The sequence below is a fragment of the Pan troglodytes genome, chromosome 4 (assembly GCF_028858775.2).
Source record: "Pan troglodytes isolate AG18354 chromosome 4, NHGRI_mPanTro3-v2.0_pri, whole genome shotgun sequence".
NCBI lineage: Eukaryota > Metazoa > Chordata > Mammalia > Primates > Hominidae > Pan > Pan troglodytes.
In genome coordinates, this window is record NC_072402.2 from 140,908,150 (window position 1) to 140,922,768 (window position 14,619).

A 14,619-nucleotide genomic window follows, 5' to 3' on the forward strand; every position below is an offset into this window, starting at 1 on the left:
CTCATGACTGAGTTTGGGCACCACCACCCAGTAGCCAGGAGCAAGAACAATGCCAGTGGGTGGCTGAGAATGAATACTGAAACACAGGCATTCATCCAAGTTTATGCCCAATGTGCCTGTCTCCCTCCCAACCAGAAATGAAATGTCTGAATGTCCCCTTCCATCGTATTTGTCAGGCCTGTCTTAGGCAAGCCGACAAGTGGCCATATGTGGAGCTGTCGTGACAACACCAGAATGAGAGCTGTACCGTTTTATGACATCAGATAATTCTGACTCAGAAATGTCTGCCTTCCCTGTCTGCCAGCAGTCTTACCCTTGGTTTCTGGTAGATCCATTTCCTTTCTTTTAACTATTTACTTGATCCTGTGGAGTCTTTCTTAAAAATACAGTCTTTAGATATTGTCAGTTCTAAGCATTCACAGTGTGCAAGAGATAAAAGAGGGATAAGACAACTGCAATTCAATGTAGCATCAAGACGGGAAGAAAAACACAGCCCTTGAAGATTCCAAGGAGAAAGATCTAACTCACTGGAGAAAGATCAAACTCATTGTGATATCAAAGAAGCCTGAGGAAGGAGGTCGCATTTGAAATGGGCTTTGAGTGGCGGATGAGCAGTGGTTACAGGAAAGGGAAAGGCATTTCAGATGGGAACAGCAGCACCAGCAGGAACATGGAGATGCAAAAGGTTAAAGCATACTCATGGCACAAGTAAAGCCATTTGTCTAGAACAGGGGTAGGCAAACCAAGGCCCACAGGCCACATCCAGCCAGGTGCCTGCTTGTTCTATGGCTTGTGAGAAAAGAGTGTTTTTCCATTATTACATTTTAAATGGTTATATAAGTAGCTAAATAATATTCTCAGTTTTGCCTCTTGGCCTGCAATGTCTAAACTATTTACTTTATGGCCCCTTAAGAAAAAGTTTGCTGACTTGGAGACCCCTGGGGACTTTGAAGGCAAGTAATGAGTACTGAGAGGGGAGTTGGGGCTCTATTGTGAAACGCCTTGGAATGAGGAAACCCAGCTAGCTTAAGGGAAAAAAATGGAAGTCATAAGCTGACATCTTGGGAAGTCTCATGGTGGATCTAACCCTCAGCACATTTGGATTTAAGAGCCCAAATTATCATTTTGCTTGGCTCTTCTTCCCTCTTTTTTTTTCATGTTAACTTCATTTGCAGACAGATGTTGGCCATGTAATATGAAAAAAGATCTCTGGTCACCCTAAGCCAATACATTTTATTGTTGGATCCAGAAAGAAGAGCATTCATATGCAGTAGGCGCTCCTCATCTACGGTTTTGCTTTCCTTGGCTTCAGTTACTTATGGTCAATGACTATCTGAAAATATTAAATGAAAAATTATAAAAACAAATAATTTGTAAGTTTTAAACTGCATAGCATTCCAAGTAGCATGATGAAGTCTTGCTCCCCGCATGATGAAGTCCTGCTCCCCGGGACAGGATTCATCCCTTTGCCACACTGTGGACACTGGCCACCCTTTAGTTGTTTAGTAGCTACCTCAGTTATCAGATTGACTCCAGGTATTACAGTGCTTATTTTCTTTTCTTTCTTTTTTTTTTTTTTTTTTTTGAGGCAGAGTCTCGCTCTGTCACCCAGGCTGGAGTGCAGTGGCACGATCTCGGCTCACTGCAATCTCCGCCTCACAGGTTCAAGTGATTCTCCTGCCTTAGCCTCTTGAATAGCTGCGATCACAGGTATACAACCACCAAACCTGGCTAATTTTTGTATTTTTAGTAAAGGTGGGGTTTCACCATGTTGGCCAGGCTGGTCTCGAACTCCTGAGCTCGGGTGATCTACCCACCTTGGCCTACCACAAGTGCTGGGATTACAGGCGTGAGCCACCATGCCCCGGCCTACAGTGCTTATTTTCAAGTAACCCTTACTTTACTTAACAGTGGCCCCAAAGTCCAAGAGTGGTAATGCTGGCAATTTGCATATGCTAAAGAGAAGCCGTAAAGTGCTTCCTGTAAGTGAAAAGGTGAAAGTTACTGACTTAAGGAAGGGAAAATATATGCTGAGGCTGCTACGGTTTATGGTACAGTAAGATAATTTTGAGACATTACATTCACATAATTTTCATTATATTGTTATAATTGTTTTATCATTGTAGTTGTTCATCTCTTATTATGCTTAAATGTATAAATTAAACTTTACCATAGATATATACTTATAAAAAACATAGTATATACATAGTTCGGTACTATCCACGGTTTCAGGCATCCACTGGGCATCTTGGAACATAACCACCGAGGATAAGGGGGCACTACTTTGTTAGACTCCACAGATGAACAAGGGTCAGTTGTCCACACTGACCACTGTGGCCAGCCTGGATCACATGCCTGCCCTGCAGTGAAATCAGCAGGACACTGGACTCACCTGGGTCACTTAGGATGGAAAAGAACTTCTCCAAGTGAACCAGAAGAAGGGGAATGCAAAAATTCTAGAATAAACTGTAACTACATATTCCAGTCTGCCAGAGTAAGGAATTTATTCTACATTCGTTAAGTAACGAGAAATTTATGAGCAGGAAAATGCTCTTCATTCAACAACATTCAACAAATATTTATTAAGCTATGTCTTTAGCAGGTGTTTGTACTTACAGTGCACAGTAGGATGGACTGGAATGGTAAAAGGTAAAGAAAACAGGCTGGAGATTCTTATAATAGTCTAGGTGAGAAGGCCTTATCCTATGAGCAATGGGGAAGCATTGAAGTGTTTTAAGCAGAGAAATGATGTAATCATCAGATTTGAATTTTGAAATGTTCACCAAGAATAGTTCTCTTAAGTTAAGCATTTATGTATAAAACCTTTTTGCACTATAAGTTTGGTTAGTAACTTGTAGATTTTCCAGAGTAAATTTGGATCCACCTCAGATTTGGGAAAAAAAAAAAAATTTTGTGAGATCAGAATTGTGTTTTGCCATGTCTATTTTTCATTGACTTCTCTGTGGATATTTGGTTTTGAAGTACAAGAACTAGAAGAGAATATAAAAATGATTTTCCTTCAGTTTGTTTTTATTCACAGATGGTAAAACTCTTTTCTCCAGCGGAAAGGGTGATTTTGCTGGAAAATCATTTAAAGTTTTTTCCGGTCAAGTCAATAAGCTCCTCAGAACCAAATGAACACGGGGTAAAAATCACCATGAAGCTTAGTAAGATTACATTCCTCCATGGCAGCCTGCGCCAGCCATTGTGGAGGGCCAGCGGGAACACAGGGAGAGTGTCAGGTTTGTGAATGGTCACGCTGAAGGAGCAGGGCCAGGTGTGGAAGATATAAATGGAGTAGAGAAGAAGCTTGAATAGATTAAAATCAGATCAGAGACAATTTTCCACATGTTTAGACTACTAAATAAGCACCAGAATTAGAGGGAAGGCTGCTACTCGCTTGGAGGGAAAGAAAGAGACTTGGAGACTTTTAGCCTTTTCATCAAAGTTCATCTCTCTTTCTCTCTCTGCCTCATCTGCCTTTCATGGTGTCTGGACCAAGGTTCGTGCATTTGCAAGAGTTTAACTTAATCATCCTGGACATTGTCCTTGCAGAAGTGCTGCTTCTATTGCTGAAAAGTCCTGAACATAGTGAAATATTGTAGGCTCCTTACTCAAGGAATCTCCTCTCCAGGGTTACCTGTAAGCTGAAATGCCTTGGGCCACTGCTGCTAATTTTAGTTACTCCTTTGTTTTCAGCAGTGGACATTTAGATTCTTATTAAATCTTTTTCCTCCCCCTAGTCCAAACAGGAAATATTCCCTGAAAGTAGACCATACAGGAAAGTATGCCAGAGAGCCAATGCCTCTCAGCCTGTGTTGTTAACATGTTGTGCAGCTTACTCAGAATGCTACATCAGAGACATCCTCCTTGACGTCCCCCTACCCCAGGTAAAAGGAAGAGACCATTGATTTACTGTAATAAGTTTCCCAAAATAAAAAAGTCTCTAAAAGAGTCAACATAATTTCTCAGTGCAGTAGGCAGAGAAACAGTACAAGTTGGGAACTGCCAACCGTATTATGCAACCTAAACCGTGGATTGGTGCAACAAAGGCTGAACTATCATTTTGCCTCTATTAAACATCCTTCTTCTATGGAGTAAAAGTTGTAGTTTGGGTGGCTGGGGAGACTTTTTGTGTGTGTGTAATATTTATTAAGTTGTGGTTATAAAAGTAACATGTTAATTGCAAAAATATGTTTTAAAAGCACAAAAACTTTGCATATGGGAACAAGGGATATAGGGGAATTCTATACTTTCTGCTCAATTTTGCTGTGAACCTCAAGCTACTCTAAAAAAATAAAGCTATTTAAAAGTTACCTTTAATCTCATCACCCAGGGAATGCTACTAATATGTTAAGGTACTTACTGTTCATATGTTTTAAGATAGGCTTGAACGTATATTAAAAAGTACATGAAATATAAATGTACGTCTTAACAAATTATTATTTAGCAAACACCCCCTAAATAATACTAAATTATTATTTAGTAACCACCCCCTCACCCCCCACTGGTTAAGAACTGCAGCCTTGCTGGTGTCCACATCTCTTGCTTTCTCCTCCCCCATCACAGTCCTCTTCTTCCCCACAAGGGCTCTAATCTCATGTTTATGGTAATCAATTAGTTTTTATTTATATTTTAACCTCATAAATACAGTCCATTCTTGTTATTCGCGGTAGTCATGTTCTATAAAGTCACTGCAAACACGGAATTACTGAATACTAAGCCATTGCATGGAGGGGAAATACAGAGTGAGCTTCCTGTAAGCCCCTGGTCACAACATTTTCATCACCTGATCAGTACACCACCCTGTTTTATATGTATTTCTGCCTAAAGACACCTCATTTAATATTATTGTTGATTTATTAACATTGAACTTAGGACCAGCAGCACTGTTAACTCATGCCTGGAGCTCATCTAACACACACATTTTCTCTATAAGGCACATTACAACCTTCTTGTGCTTAGGAACATTTGACAGTGCTTCAGCTGTATGCTTAGGGGCCATTTTAAATGGCAAAATCACCATTGAAGAGCATGAAAATGTGGTACTAGGTAGACCTCAAACAGACACTTGTTTACAGTATGAGAGCTGAAACAAGAAGGCAGAGCTTTGCCTTGTTTGACCTCAGCTGGGAATGTGCCGTTGGGCGACCCAAGGTTTTTGCTGCTTTGCACATGTCCTCGGATGACCTCAACAGCACCCCAGGTATTGATTTTGAGGTTACAGATACATTTTAGTAAGTAGGTGAATTTGCAAATAAGGAATATGGAAATAATGAGGATAGACTGTATATATCCTTAAATGCAACATTTTATTGTTTTGAGTTCAACTTCATTTGCTCAACCATATTTAAGTCATTTATGTTGCTGTAGTTCATTTTCATTGCTGTAGAGTGCACCATTGTATTAATACACAAAAATTATTTTTTTATTCCACTTTTTCTAAAATTTTGAATTTCCATTTTCTGCTTTTACAAATAATTTGCTCTACACATTCTAATACATGTCTTCCAGTGTACACATAACACACCTTTCTCTGGGGTGTATGTCTAGCAATGGAACTACTGGGTCCAAGGGAATGGTATCTTCACCTTTGCTAGATAATGCTACACTATTTTTGAAAATGATTGTAGCAATTTACACCCCTTCTGCAGCAAAATATGAGTTACAGATGAGAATGAGATGTACCTCATTCTCATAAACCTCTGGTATTTCCAGCATTTTGATGTTAGCTATTTAGTCATTCTGGTGGGTGTGCAGTAACATCTCGCTGTGGTTTTAATCTGCATTTCCTGCAGCACAGAAAGGTTGAGTGCCTTTTCTTTTGGATTTTCTCTTTTAACATCCCTATTCAGGTTTCTTGCCCATTTCCCACTTGGTTGTGTTTTACTCACCAGTAAGAAATCTTTACATAGTCTGGTTATAAACCCTTTGTTCATTTTTATGTTGTAGGCTGCCTTTTTACCCTTTTAATATTGTTTTTGATATGCCCTCTCTATGCCCTACTGGATAAATTCCAGCCCCTGTTTGGGAACCTTCAGTTTCTGGAGTTATTTCTTCTAAAATCTTTATTGTTTGCCTTTGGCATTTAGGTCTATAATCCATCTGGAACACATTTGTTATGTATGGTGTGAGGTAGGGGATTCTGTCATTTTTTTCCATATAGATATCCAGTTAGTCTAGCACCGTGTATAAAAGAGCACTTTCCAGTAGTAGTATAAAATCGTATAGGTCCATGATAAATTCCTAACAGTATAAATAAAAAAGTGAATGTCTAGTCCATATCTGTACATCCAGTTCCCCACTCTCAACCCCCTGAGGCAGTCATAGTTTCTTGCTTACAGATTTTAAGAATCATGTTTAAACATCTCTAGCATTTAAACAGTGGCTTTAGATTATACCCCAGAACAATGAAAGATTGGATGTAGTAGCACTATTGCGTTCCTTTTATTTGTATGTTACTTGAGTGAATTTGTTTTGGCAAGCACAATATCTTCATTATGTAGAGAAAGGCAATTGTACCATACTCAATTTAAGAGTTATATGCCTAGTAAGGAAGTATTGGGATTTCTTAGCAACTATTCAGATCTTTTGAGATAGCAATTGTTACCATATGAACACTTTATAATGCCCCCAAAATGCTTTAGTGTTTTCTTACAAATAAATTCACAAATTGTGAAATTTTTTAGTTGAGAGAAATTTTTATTCTAGGCAGTTCTGTTGTGCCTGAAATGCGGTATTGGAAAAGATTGAGAGGCTACACTTAGGTTCAACAGGAAAGAATATTAAGGTCAATAAGTATTGTGAGCCACGGTGCACAATAGAAGCATTCTGCCCATTTAACCTTTCTGACCCTTTCCCTTGAGGTTTTTCTGTACAATGAGCAATTGAACTAGGACTGTTGTCCAGATGTCTTTGTTTCCAATCTGGAATTTTTCCCTCTACCTCATATTTCTATATTATTCAGTGAGAAAAGATTCGGATTATTGACTTGGGGAACATTAAGGATGATGTATGTGCTATTCCAAAATCTTGAATTTTGTTTAAATCATAGAATTACTTACCATTCCTACTCACCCCATCTAAGTTTAAAGTTTATTTAAAACTTCAGAAATTATTTTATTTGTGTAAATAATTTCAACTTTTAGATTCAGGGAGTACATGTACAGGTTTGTTCCATGGGTATATTGTGTGATGCTGAGGTTTGGGGTACAAATGATCCCATCTCCCAGGTGGTGGCCACAGTACCCAATAGTTTAAGAATTATTTTTTAAAGCTAGAAAACAGAACCACTGCATTGTAAACTAGTCAAGCTATTTTTAAAGTAAATTATTGAAGAAGTATTTTAAAATGCATTTCCCTATTATTGTTAAAACCTTAAGGGGATTTCACTAGTTTCATTAAAATAAGAAACCGAACTCTGTCATTGTTTAAATAAAAATGCATGTTAAATTATATTAGATGAGGGGAAATAATCTGTGCAAAGACATCTGCACATGAGTAGTAGAAAAGAACACGAAACAGTCAAGCTCAGGGACGTGTGGATTTTTTCTGCTCATAAAGTTGTGAAGTACATACTGAAAATCCAGGAGGTTAGGACTTATATAGAATTTCTTTGTTGTAAAAGCTTGAGTGGACACACATAAGGAATATATGTCTTCAGATTTTCAACAGATAAAAACTGGTTTTGTGTCATTTGGTCTGGTTCACCAGTAGCCAATTTACCACTGTTCCTTTTGGCTCTATTTTCTTGGCTAAAGTTTGATTTCCCTTTACCTTAAGTCAAGCCAGAAAGGGATATTTTCCAAGGAAGAAGAATTCAGTGAAATGGGATTAGATTAGATAGGACATTTTAGATTTTCATGGAATTTTCTTCTCTTTTTCATCATAGGGGCAAAATCAAAGCCGCCCCCTGTTAGTTTAATAGCACCATCCCCACCTAACAGTCTAACCTGGAAGGGGAACTGACAGCATTAAGACTAGCCCTGGGCCGGTGATTCGAGGCTCAACCCAGGCCTGAGACATATCACTGGGGACCTGGACTGCAGATCATGGGCCACTGCCTGGCAGAGACGTGCAAATGCAAATTTTGCTGCTTCTCCAAAGTCTGACACTGTGGAGACTCTTAGTGCAAGACTCTCAGGCCCTTCCTTGTGTGCCTTATCCCTCTGACTTCATCCTTGTTTTGAAAGTCCTACACTAAGCTACAAATCCACTACTTTCTTTTCCTCTGGGAGCAGCCATACCTTTCAACTAGGGGGGTCTCACATCTCCAGGTTGTGGATATCTGTCTCTTTATCCATCAGCCTGTCTCCTTCCCCACACAACCCTCTTGTCAAAATGCCCTTTGGAAAATTAAACATTGCTTCCACGTGGAAACAGAACACAGGAAGGGAATTGTATTCATTCGTACATCACTGAAAAGACCAGGAAAGCAAAGAGTCCAGGGTAACCTCTGAACACTGAAAAAATGTCCATCCAATTTTTTTCTAATGATCATGCTCAATGTTGGTGGGGTAATGGTGAGAAGGAATTCTCAGTGTTGGTGGAAATGCACAGCAGTAGAACCTTTCTGGAAAGCTATTTGGCACGGTATATCAACACCTTTAAAAGAAACTCCTAGCCTTTGACCCACTAATTTTACTTTCAGGAATTTATGCTAAGGAAACAATTGAGACACTGGCAGGGATTCTCTACAAAGATGTGAGTTGCAATGCTATTTATAATAGCTAAAGGGGGATAGGAGTCTGAATATACACAATAAGAAAATGGTTACAGAAATCAGAGTATACCATAAAATAGAACAGCCTGTAGCCATTTTAAAAATATGTTATCAAAGGCTATATAATTGCATTGGAAAATGCCTTATTAAGGGAAAAAAAGGAGGGTATTAACTACATGTGTAGTATAATTCTCCAAAAAAAAGTGAGGAGAAATATGCCAAAGTGTTAACAGTGATTATCAGTGGCATAAATTATGTATGGTTGTATTTCTTTTCTTCTTGGTTTTTGGTATTTTCCAATTTTCTACAAGGCCATCAGTAATTTTCATTATTAGAATTTTGAAAGATTAACTTTCTTCTTCGTGGTCAGCTTACTCCTCCAGTTACGGAACCTCTCATCTTATAGCAGCTCTACTACTGTAGTGTGGAGATCAGAGAGGGTCTGCCACATCCCTTGTCAGACTGGGAGCCTGCCTGGGCAGCCCTGCCACAGTATGGCAGGCATGCCCTGGCTGGTCCAGCAGATGTTCCATCATTCAAGTGAGTCACCACAGAAGGGTGTCAAGCTGATGATATTGCTACACACTGTACTTGAACTATCAGCCACAACCCAGTATGCTGCCAAGCCTTTTAGCCTTATCTTCCTAAACCGTTATTCTTTCACTGTCCAGTGAATTTCAGAGACTGACTGGGACTGTCTGACTCCTTTTGAGGACACTGTGGGCCAGCAAACTAAAGTGGATGTAAGCCTACCAGTTGAATCCAAACCAGACCAGCAAATGTTCCTTGCATGCTACAGTGTATGCTGTGTTGTTGCTGTCATTGGGCCTAGATGTGGGGGCCTGGCAGGACCCCAGGAATATTTAGGGGCACTGGGCATTCAGCTTAATACACCCATCTGGACTCTGAGGGTTGTAGGAATGCCTTTAGCAGTCATCTGCTAAAATTGTAGTTATAAAATCATTTTCTCCTCTTTTAATTGTTTGTTATCCTTGGCTTCATTAGTGGGAAAGGGGTTGCAAATTTGATATTGGAGGTTTCAGAGCCAGGAGTGAAATTGACCATTTTGAAATTTGTCTGTTTTGTTTTGGGTTTGGTGAGGGGCAGGAGGGAGCAAGATTTTTATTTTATTTATTTATGTATTTATTTTTGTCTGCCGTTGTCATTTTTAAGTAACCTACAGCCAGACACTTCTGTAGTGAAAGGAGAATTTAAGATTCTACAAAGAGTCTTGGGCCATAATAACCATCCCTGTGCGTCTTATATCTCACATATGTGTTCTATGAGTATGAGAACACATAGTCATACACCCTTAGTTTTGCATCAGAACTAAAATACAATGTACTCTCTATTTCTTGTCTGTTTACAGTCCTTCTGTTGCGACATGCATCTTTGCGGTACATAAAATGTGCAGTAGTATTGTTGATAGGATTATTGCCATGACTCTAAAGTACAAATAAACAAAAGGCATAATTCCTTTAGTCATTTCAAAAATCACAGAAGTGAAGAGTGCTATAGATGTCTATTAGGTCCGCTTGGTCCAGTGCTGAGTTCAAGTCCTGAATATCCTTGTTAATTTTCTATCTTGATCTGTCTAATATCTCAGTGGGGTGTTAAAGTCTCCCACTATTATTGTGTGGTAGTATAAGTCTCTTTGTAAGTCTCTAAGAACTTGCTTTATGAATCTGGGTGCTCCTGTATTAGGTACATATATATTTAGGATAGTTAGCTCTTCTTGTTGCATTAAGTTAGCTCTTCTTTTTGCATTGATCCCTTTACCATTATTTAATGCACTTCTTTGTCTTTTTTGATCTTTGTTGGTTTTAAGTGTTTTATCAGAGACTAGGATTGCAACCCCTGCTTTTTTTTTTTTCCATTTGCTTGGTAAATTGAAGTGAACTGCCATTCACAATTGCTACAAAGAGAATAAAATACCTAGGAATACAACTTACAAGGGATGTGAAGGACCTCTTCAAGGAAAACTACAGACCACTGCTCGAGGAAATAAGACAAGGACACAAACAAATGGAAAAACATTCCATGTTCATGGATAGGAAGAATCAGTATCATGAAAATAGCCATACTGCCCAAAGTAATTGATAGATTCAATGCTATCCCCATCAAGCTACCATTGACTTTCTTCACAGAATTAGAAAAAACTACTTTAAATTTCATATAGAACCAAAAAAGAGCCCATATAGCCAAGACAATCCTAAGCAAAAAAAACAAAGCTGGAGGGAACATGCTACCTGGATTCAAACTATATTACAAGGCTCCAGAAACCAAAACAGCATGGTACTGGTACCAAAACAGATATATAGATCAATGGAACAGAACAGAGGCCTCAGAAATGACACCACACATCTACAACCATCTGATCTCTGACAAACCTGATAAAAACAAGCAATGGGGAAAGGATTTCCTATTTAATAAATGCTGTTGGGAAAATTGGCTAGCCATATGCAGAAAACTGAAACTGGACCCCTTCCTTACATTTTATACAAAAATTAGCTCAAGATGGATTAAAGACTTAAATGTAAGACCTAAAGCCATAAAAACTCTAGAAGAAAACCTAGGCAATACCATTCAGGACATTGGCATGGTCAAAGACTTCATGACTAAAACACCAAAAGCAATGGCAACAAAAGCCAAGATTGACAAATGTGATCTAATTAAACTAAAAAGCTTCTGCACAGCAGAAGAAACTATCATCAGAGTGAACAGGCAACCTACAGAATGGGAGAAAATTTTTGCAATCTATCTGACAAAGGGCTAATATCCAGAATCTACAAGGAACTTAAACAAATTTACAAGAAAAAAAAACAACCCCATCAAAAAGTGGGTGAAGGATATGAACAGATACTTCTCAAAAGAAGACATTTATGTGGCGAACAAACATATAAAAAAAACACTCATCATCACTGGTCATTAGAGAAATGCAAATCAAAACCACAGTGAGATACCATCTCATGCCAGTTAGAATGGCAATCATTAAAAAGTCAGGAAACAACACATGCTGGAGAGGATGTGGAGAAACAGGAATGCTTTTACACTGTTGCTGGGGTTGTAAATTGGTTCAACCATTGTGGAAGACAGTGTGGTGATTTTTCAAGGATCTAGAGCCAGACATACCATTTGACCCAGCAATCCCACTACTGGGTATACACCCAAAGGATTATAAATCATTCTACTATAAAGACACATGCACACGTATGTTTATTGCAGCACTGTTCACAATAGCAAAGACTTGGAACCAACCCAAATGCCCATCAGTGATAGACTGGATAAAGAAAATGTGGCACATATACACCATGGAATACTATGCAGCCATAAAAAAGGATGACTTCATGTCCTTTGCAGGGACATGGATGAAGCTGGAAACCATCATTCTCAGCAAACTAACACAGGAACAGAAAACCAAACACCGCATGTTCTCACTCATAAGTGGGAGTTAGTGAGAACACATGGACACAGGGAGGGGAACATCACACACCGGGGCCTGTCAGGGGGTAGGGGGCTAGGGGAGGGATAGCATTAGGAGAAATACCTAATGTAGATAATGGGTTGATGGGTGCAGCAAACCATCATGGCACGTGTATATCTATGTAACAAACCTGCACATTCTGCACATGTATCCCAGAACTTAAAGTATAATTTTAAAAAAAAATCACAGAAGTACTGTGGAGTATGCATTTTATTATTATACCAATTCAAACATAGTGGTAATAAATGTTAAAATGCAGTCACTTTATACCAAATGTTACTGCTATGGCTAAAACATAAACAAATGAAATTCTGAAATTCTGTTGTTAAAAATTACATTTGAGGCCAGGCATGGTGGCTCATGCCTGTAATTCCAGCACTTTGGGAGGCCAAGGTGGGTGGAACACCTGAGGTCAGGAGTTCAAGACCAGCCTGACCAACATGGTGAAACCCTGTCTCTACTAAAAATACAAAAAATTAGCCAGGCATGGTGGGGGGGATCTATAATCCCAGCTACTTGGGAGGCTGAGGTAGGAGAATCGCTTGAACCCAAGAGGCAGAGGTTGCAGTGAGCCAAGATTGTGCCATTGCACTCTAGCCTGGGCGACAAGAGCAAAACTCCGTCTCCAGAAGAAAAAATTGCAGTTGATACTACGGTAATTGACATGGGGATTGAGGAGTAAGTTATTATAATAGTTACGAATATCCTGCATTCCAGCCGCACCCCCAGATAATTTCAGCCGTGTACTTCTGGCCAAAAACCACTTAGATATCTGAGGATGTGAAAAACATTTAGAACCCACATTGTGTTCACAGAATATGTTCCAAACTATGCCATTAGCCAAAGGCATAATTCTTGGTACAGATGGAATAGGAAGCTGGAGGTGTTTCCTACTTATTAAAGTCATTTAAAAAAAAAAAGTTGGAAGGACTTTTTAATTGTCCTGTGGTAACCACTGACCAAAAGAACAGATTGGTACAAGCCCCTGGGTCTGGGCTGTTCTCTTGAACCTCCAAATTGTCCCTGGTTCTGCTTGGGTTCCTGGGCTGGGCTGTGGTTTGAAAGTTGTTGCCAGGCCTTGCCTACTAGGTCATTGTCTGGTGGGGCAGGGTTGTGTTGAGAGGACTGAGAAAGTGAGGCCTCTCTGACTGGCAGCAACTGTGGAAGAAAATGGAGACTGCACAGTAGAAAGGAGTTGACACTTTTCCTAGGACTCAAGACAGAGTCAAGGGGGAGCCAGGTATTAAGCTAGTACTAGCTTAGCCCTCAACTGATGGATCTTACTGTCTTACATTACTGTTGTTTTTAAATCTGCCGCTTCTTGTCAAATATATTTTAAGCTCTTGAAGTCAAGGGACCTTGGCAAATATCATTTATTGTCTTGAACATACTGAGTGCTCAATGACTAGTTTTTGCTGGATTAAGAAAAAAAAGTTTTAAAGAGACATACTCTTTACATTTTATTTCTTCTCTTATATGAATTCCATCTGCTATATGAATCCGCCAGACCGAACACTGGAGGCAGGATTGGGGATTTTGTTGGAATTTAGAATATGTTGAGTCTTATTGTGATTCTCTATCACTGTATTGTCATTTTCCCTTGCAAATAGGGTAGGTATCTAAAGGAAACACATGAATCAGTGGTTAAGAAGAATTCTAATGCTATGACTGAGTCTGTAAAGAAGCTTGGCACAGGCTAGAGGAACAGGGCAAGTCCTGCTATGTCAGAGGGAGTACACTGGCTGCAGGAGCCCTGGGCTTAGAATCAGCAGATGAGGTTTGAACCTCAGCCCTGTTACTTATAGGCTGGGTATCCTTAGAGAAGCCTCAGCTTAGCCCAGGTTTCCACATCTGTGAAATGGGAATTATAGCAGTACTTGTTTGTGGGCTTGTTGCGTGGGTAAATGAGACTCATTAATTTACTCAATAATGATTTGTTAAATATAGTACCTACAGACACTGGATATTTTAGACACTGGATATACAGCAGTAAGCAAAACAAAAGCCTCTGCCTCATGGAATTTATGTTCTAAAAATATACGTAATGGAATTTAATAAAGTGTTTATCAGTCACATTAGTTTGAGCCTCTCTGATGAACTCACACTGTGGTTTTTGCTGTTATTTGTCTATAGGTGTTACAACAGTAAGTAATTAGGGCTATTATTGGGTCTCATGTTTGAATTGGTATAACCCTAGGGAAGTCCCAGTAAGTAGGACATTTGTGTGTGCCTGCTAAATTGCAGTACGCTTAGAAAGTCTGTTCCCCTTGAACCGGATTTCTGTCATTTTTGCCCCCATGAAGGGGCTTGATTCAAACAGTTCAGCAGTCCGCTGAGATTCAGGAGTGGCAAGTGGTGGTGTGGCTGAACTGGTTTCTCTCCGTCATTGGTGTTTGCACTATTTGTGATGTAT

At 39.3% G+C, this 14,619-nt stretch overlaps 1 protein-coding gene across 27 annotated transcripts in view; it reads left to right on the top strand.

Moving 5' to 3' along the window:
* ARHGAP26 (Rho GTPase activating protein 26) overlaps positions 1 to 14,619 on the top strand; it is a 458,375-nt gene that overhangs the window by 421,070 nt on the left and 22,686 nt on the right. The gene's annotated exons all lie outside the window — the stretch shown is intronic.